Source organism: Zalophus californianus, chromosome 4 (assembly GCF_009762305.2).
Source record: "Zalophus californianus isolate mZalCal1 chromosome 4, mZalCal1.pri.v2, whole genome shotgun sequence".
NCBI lineage: Eukaryota > Metazoa > Chordata > Mammalia > Carnivora > Otariidae > Zalophus > Zalophus californianus.
Genome location: NC_045598.1, coordinates 26087239 through 26094558, shown reverse-complemented (window position 1 = coordinate 26094558; position 7320 = coordinate 26087239). Strand labels below are relative to the sequence as shown.

Below are 7320 nucleotides of genomic sequence, written 5' to 3'. Positions count from 1 at the left end.
GAAAAGGGAAGAGGTCAGAGAAGCCGTCTTTGTTTTGCAGTGAAAACCCAGGAGATGATGAGGAAAAGCCTCGAGGCACTCTGAGATGAGAGTCCCCTGGGAGCTGTCAGAGGGGTGGGAAAAGGCTCAGGCAGAGTTTGCACGCTCCCCCATCCTCAGCTCCCAGAAACGCCTGCACTGGTGATGGACAAGGAGAGAGGACCTGGTGAGCATGGATGTCTGGATAAGGTCAGGTCCAGGGCAGAGATGACCAGGACTGCAGAGCAGCAGCTGACTAGGACCTTCCCAGAGGACAGATAGTAAAGGACTTCTGTAAGGGCCCAGAACTCAGAATGTGGAAGCCCTGAGAAAAAGAGGCGTGATCTCCCTCCTCTGACTCCACCTCATTGAGAAGGAAATTCCCTCCAGTGGAGGTGGGGGGAGAGAAGAAATCCCTCAGCCCCTCCCACTGCATTGTGAATTAGCTAACCCCTCTCGAGGACACAGACACCTGGAGGAGAAGAAATGGGGAGAAAACCAGCATTCCACATCCACCCCACTCTGAGGCAAGCAGCTTCACAGACCTTGTCTTGCCAAACCCTTACCACAATCCTCTGAAACAAGTCCTGTGACTCCCATCTATGGTTTGTTGAATTGTGGTCCCCCCCAAAAAATAGGTCGTTGTGGTGTTATTTGGAAAAAGGGTCCTTGCAGATGGAATTAAGTTAAGGGTCTTGAGATGAGATCATCCCGGATTGTCAGGTGGGGGCACTAAATCCAATGTCCCATGTCCCTATAAGAGACAGGGCAGCCCCTAGCAGAGCACTCCTAGGCCTGCTGGTCTGTGGCGAGTGGCGGACGCTGGTCTCTGTTCCGCCGGATGGGGTTTGTTAAGGTTGTCAAGAATAAGGCTTACTTCAAGAGATACCAAGTGAAATTTAGAAGAAGACGAGAGGGTAAAACTGACTATTATGCCCGGAAATGCTTGGTAATTCAAGATAAAAATAAGTACAACACACCTAAATACAGGATGATAGTTCGTGTAACCAACAGAGATATCATTTGTCAGATTGCTTATGCCCGCATAGAAGGAGATATGATAGTTTGTGCGGCTTATGCTCATGAACTCCCAAAGTATGGTGTGAAGGTTGGCCTGACAAATTATGCTGCAGCATATTGTACTGGCCTGCTGCTGGCCCGCAGGCTCCTAAATAGGTTTGGCATGGACAAGATCTATGAAGGCCAAGTGGAAGTGACCAGAGAGGAATACAATGTGGAAAGCATTGATGGTCAACCTGGTGCCTTCACCTGCTATTTGGATGCAGGGCTTGCCAGAACTACTACTGGAAATAAAGTTTTGGGGCCCTCAAGGGAGCAGTGGATGGAGGCTTGTCTATCCCTCACAGTACCAAACGATTCCCTGGTTATGATTCAGAAAGCAAGGAATTCAATGCAGAAGTACATCGAAAGCACATCATGGGTCAGAATGTTGCAGATTATATGTGTCACCTAATGGAAGAAGATGAAGATGCTTACAAGAAACAATTCTCTCAATACATAAAGAACAATGTAACTCCAGACATGATGGAGGAGAGGTATAAGAAAGCTCATGCTGCTATATGAGAGAATCCAGTTTATGAGAAGAAGCCTAAGAAAGAAGTTAAAAAGAAGAGGTGGAACCATCCCAAAATGTCTCTTGCCCAAAAGAAAGATCGGGTAGCTCAGAAGAAGGCAAGTTTCCTTAGAGCTCAGGAGCGGGCTGCTGAGAGTTAATAAACCGAACCACAATTTTCTATGAAGATTTTTCAGATAAAGACAATAATAAACTTATTCATCAAGCAGCTGTCTGTGTTAAACTCTTATTAATGAAACTGTTGGAAATAACCTGAAATAAAAAAGCGGAGGAATTGAAAAAAAAAAAAAAGAGAGAGAGAGAGACAGGGCAGAAGACACCAACACAATGGGGAAGGCAGTACAAAGATGGAGGCGGAGGTTGAAGCAATGCAGCCATAAATCAAGGAACTGGGGCCTCCAAAAGCTGGCAAAGGGAAGGGAGAATCCTCTCCTAGATGCTTCAGGGGGAATTGCAGCCCTGCTCACACCTCGATTTCATGTTTCTGGCCTCCAGAACGATAAGAGAGTAAGTAGGTTTGTGGTCATTTATATAGCGGCCATATTATATCACTATATTACTTCATAGATGAGAAAATCAAGGCTCAGAGAGGGTGAGCAACCTCTCTAAAGACATCTGGCTCCAACGGGATGGTTCTGGGTTACAGACTTTGGAGTAGAGCAACAACACCTGCAGAAATAAGTCTAGAAAGACCACCTGGATACACTTCCATAGTCAAAAAGTTGGGGACCACTCTGTTTTGAAAATTCTCTCTGCTAGTGTGTGTGGTAAAAGCTCTCAGAAACCTGCTGACCCATCCCTTCCTCAGCAAGATCGGCCCTCACGCTACAGAAGGTTAAGACCTCATTGGCTATTCCTTCTCATAGTACCTTCCCTGGGCTTCCCTTCTTTGCACTTACAATCACAAGCCTGAGTAAATGCATATTTGGAGCTTGTTTTTGTCTAATGTCTTCCTCCCCAACCATTCCACAAGCTCCATGAGAAACAGGACTGTGTCCAGTTTCTTCCCCATGGTGCTCCTAGTTCTGGGCCCAACACTTGGTACAGGGCATGTGCCCATTAATATCTGCTAAAGGGATGATCAAGAAAAAATTGTTTAACTTTACTTGACCTAAGGTTTTCCAAACTTACTTAACCATTTAACCTGTCTCCCTATAGCACCTGAGAATATCAGATTTGGGGAAAGGTGGGGGTTTCTGCCAGCAAGTTGGATTGATGACACTGTTTTCCCCTGAGGCAGGCATGAGTGCAAACCTCTCCATCCAAAGGGTCTCTTGGCCCAAGGAGAATCTGCTCTCTCCTTGGGAAAGAAACACATTCATAAGTCAATGAAATCCAATGATAAGACGTAAGGGATTCGCAGGGTGAGAAGGAACAGACAAGGCAATTTAAAGTCTATAGTGAAAAACAAACATGATACTAGCCAGGAACATTCTGAAATTTAAAGGAAAGAATAAATAAAAATGACAAGTCTTGCCAGATATTAAGACATAATAGAAATCTATAATACTTAAAACTGTTTGGTACTAAGATAAGCCAGGTGAGTAAAGGAAAATAGAATCCAGACAGAAATCCAAGAACACACAGGAATTTAGTATATAATGAATATGGTGTTTCAAATGAGGCAAAAGGATTCTTCACTGAGGAGTGTGAAGACAACCAACTTGCCATATGGAGAAAAGTAAAGCTGGATCTTGTCTTCACTTCTCATGTCAAAGCAAATTCCAGATGGAGCAAAAATTCCAACATAAAAAATAAACCCATAAAAATACTAGAAAGGAACATGGAAATTTTTTTTTATGACTATAGAGTAGAGACAGCCTTTCTAAGCAAGACACAACCTCTTAACTGAAAAAGTAAAGAATTGGTTCATTTGAGTAGAAAAATTAAAATTTTAGAACTTTGAAAAGTACTATAAGTAAACTCAGAAGTCAACCAACAAACTAGGGGAAAAAAATATCTGACAAACAAAGGCCTGGTTTACTTAATATATCAGAAGTTCTTATAGATCAATAAGAAAATGACAACCTGACGGGAAAAAGAAATGGACAAAATCCAAACCAAAACAAAAAACACAGACAACTCAGAGAAAAAGACCTGAGGATGGCTAATAATATAAAGATATTTAAAGCACCTTTTATAATTAAAGAAATGCACGTTTAAAATGACAAGTTAGGGGCGCCTGGGTGGCTCAGTCGTTAAGCGTCTGCCTTCGGCTCAGGTCATGATCCCAGGGTCCTGGGATCGAGCCCCGCATCAGGCTCCCTGCTCCGCGGGGAGCCTGTTTCTTCCTCTCCCACTCCCCCTGCTTGTGTTCTCTCTCTCTGTGTGTCAAATAAATAAATAAATAAATAAATAATCTTAAAAAAATAAATAAAATAAAATGAGAAGTTATTTTTTTTTTATCTCTCAGGTGAGCACACTTCAGAAATGCGATAAGACACAGTGGCAACAGGAGTAGGGAAATAGGTACCATAAGGCCTGTTGGTGGAACATAAATTGGTGCAGGCTCTTTGCTGGGGAATTTGGCGACATTTTTCAAAATGACAAGGGTGAGTCAGATGCTCAGTGGATACCGATTCCTGCTTCAGCAGTGCTTGGCTAAACCCTGGCCAGCCACTCTGGTGTCCCAAGGCCACCTCTCCTCTGCCACCTGCTAGGATCCACATACTCCCTGAACTACCACCAGCACTGGAGACCTCCCTCTAGCCCAGATCAACCTGGGGTTCTGTGCCTCCTGCATCTACTGTCCTTGTCTCAGCACCCTCCCCACCCCCACCGGAAGTGGAGTAGTAGCTTTGGAGAACTCTGCCATATCTTTTCTTCTCAGATCCCATTAAAAGAGAGAACACACTGAGAAATCACAGGGACTGAAGACCCTGCAATGTGGCTGAACTTTCTTCAGAGCACCAAGAAAGGAGCCTATAGCCAATGGGAATGGCTCACAATGTGCATTTACATTTGAACAAGAGTGTGAATTTGTTATTAACAGAAATGGCACAACTTGGCTGTAGACCAAATGATCCCCACTTTGTGAATTCTCTGAGACCCTCACCTGAATAGATGTGATCCATCAAAGAATGGGGTGACCATTGAACCAACTTCTCCACCATGGAACTAACTTCCATAAGATGTGGCCCAGGAGTCTGGCATAGTACAGTATCTTTTCGACAAGCACATCTTGAGAGACAGTGACAGTGGGAGCTAAGCCCCAGGCTTCCCTATAGCCATGGGGGTGGCTTCCCAGTGCAGTGCATTTGCATTGCTGGGTCACCTTTAACTTTCTGTACGCTGTACCAAAATATCTACCATGTTTTCTTTGAACATTTCCACTCTTGCTTCCATAAAGGAATCTTGTACCCCTTTGTCAATACAAAAGGTATACAATAAAAAGGCCCATCCTGTTTTACTGCAGGTCAACCCCACCTTAACTCTAAGGGAAGGGAGATCTATTCCCTGAAAAGTGAGGTATGCCTTCAGGTATGCCTGTTCTCTCAACCCAACAGTCTAGAGCATAAAATTGGGCTCTTATTTAGGTTCATCATCCAAATGTGCTTCAGCAACTGAGCTCCCAGCAAGGAGAGGGTGGGGCTGTTCTGCTCTAGCCAGACCTCTAACATACAACCTGGAGGCAGAAACCCATTCCTGGGACACATGTCTCCATTACCAGCTGCCCTTGACGTGTGAAGTATAGTCTGCAGGGAATACCCAGCACCATCTCCTGGAGTCCTGAGTCATACCTCCTGCATGAACACTGCCTCTTGGAGTATTTACAACTGACATCTGGAGTATCAGGCACCACTTCCTAGAGTGCTAAGCTGTGCCCTCAGGAAAACCAGATACTACCTGCTAGAGTCAACAGCCTGACAAACACCCCCTGCAGTCCTCAGTGCTGTTCCCTGGGGTCCTGAGTGCTCTGCTTTGACTGCTGATGGCTGGCTGTCTAGAGCACAGAGCTCTGCTTGCCTGGAGTTCAGAACACTTCAGTCCTGAGCCCTTGCTGCTGGGGACCTGAGCAGGGCCCCCAAGTACTACTGAACACTACATGCGTGGGCCACGGAGTTGAGTGTGCTGAGGGTTTTGAGTGCTCTCTCTTGCAGACAGGATCATTGTACCTGGAACACTGGAAAGGACCTCCACCTAGCACCACCACTTCATCATGAATGACCACTGTTTCAGACCAGGTTTCTTTCTTCCTGCCATCTGACCTGCTCTTTAGCATCTTCCCCAGGACAGCTCTACCCCATAACACAGTCACATATTTATTGAACACATACTGTGTGCTACCAATCACAGGATTGGTAGTAATAACAGAAGATGGGACCCACTTCCTTGACCCAGGGCTTGCTCAAATGCATGCAGGGTGGTCTGGCAATTTTCTGAGTTGCTCAGAGTGAGTTTAGCAGCCAGGATATAGATCTTGGCTGGCCAAGCTCCCAGAAAGCCGAGGACTAGAAAGATGGATTGACTTCATTTCAGGAGAGGCCAGAAGATCTCAGATTGGTTGTGAATGTTGATAGATTGGAGCCCAAGATGTGCCAATTTAGTCTCAGTGTGGATTAGGGAAACCCATGCACGTCCTACGGGTCAGAGGCTAGACCAGAGGGTGTCCAGGTTATGCCACAGTACCCAAGACCCTGTCTTTCTCTTGTCTTAGCCTCTGCACTGCCCACTCCTTCCCCCAGCAACAATTCAGACTAGAGTTATAATTAAACCACTCCAAGTCATGATTGCAGATTTTGCCAGGTGCTCCCTAGTACGTGGCATCAGCAGCTGGCTTGCCTCTGGGCTGCCAACCTGGGCACATGGTCAATGGTTAATACCTGGTAAATGTAGTAGTCAATCTCTGCTGGGGGTCACTTTCTCTCCCCCTCTTTCCCCATGCTGATCTGTATCCCCTATGCTGACCCAGGCTTTCTGGAGAAAGATACCTCCAGGCAGTCTCACATCTGCTTGAGATACATCGTGGGTTGTAATATCAACCAGAAAGTTCTGCAGCCATGACTATCATGTGTGACACCCCTCCTGGTGTCCAGTCATAACTAAGCATGTGAGCACTGACACTGGAGCAACTGGCTGCAAATTGGAGTCACAGCAAGTTGCTTAACTTCTCCATGCCTTAGTTTTCTTCCTGGCAAAAAAAGGATGAAACTCGTATCTAATTCATAAGGTTGTTGTGAAGACTAAATGGATTAACATATTGAAAAGCACTTAAAATGATGCCATCACACACTGAGTGCTCAATGAATATTAGCTAATGTCACTACTCACAATGTTATGCTGCCTCTCAGACACTGTCCTTCACATACACCATCTTACTAGAAGCTCACACAGTGTTCACAGGCAGGGTATTATCACCCCCCTTTGTTGATTAGAAAATTGAGTCACAGAGAAGCCAAGTAACTTGTCCAAGGTCTGATGACTAGAAAATGGTGGGGCTGACATGGGAACCAAGGGAGTTGGTCCTAGAGCCCATTTTGACTCTAACCACTGTACTATATGGCCCAGCAAAGCAGCCTCCTCAGATGGGTTTGCTTCAAGCATCTCTGGACACCAGGTTTCTTCAGAGACAGGCAGTCCTGCAGAGTTCTCCTTCTGGTATGCAACCCCTTCCTTGTGGCACAGAAGGTTACCTGGCTGAGGTCACTGCAAGAGTAGTTCTTGGTATCAGTGAACCGACTCCAGCGAGTGCAGGGAAATCAGGACAG

General features: G+C 45.5%; 1 pseudogene; it reads left to right on the top strand.

Annotated features, from left to right (window-relative positions):
* The first annotated feature begins 844 nt into the window (after window positions 1-844).
* LOC113935654 lies at window positions 845-1767 on the top strand (annotated as a pseudogene).
* Window positions 1768-7320: the final 5553 nt, after the last annotated feature.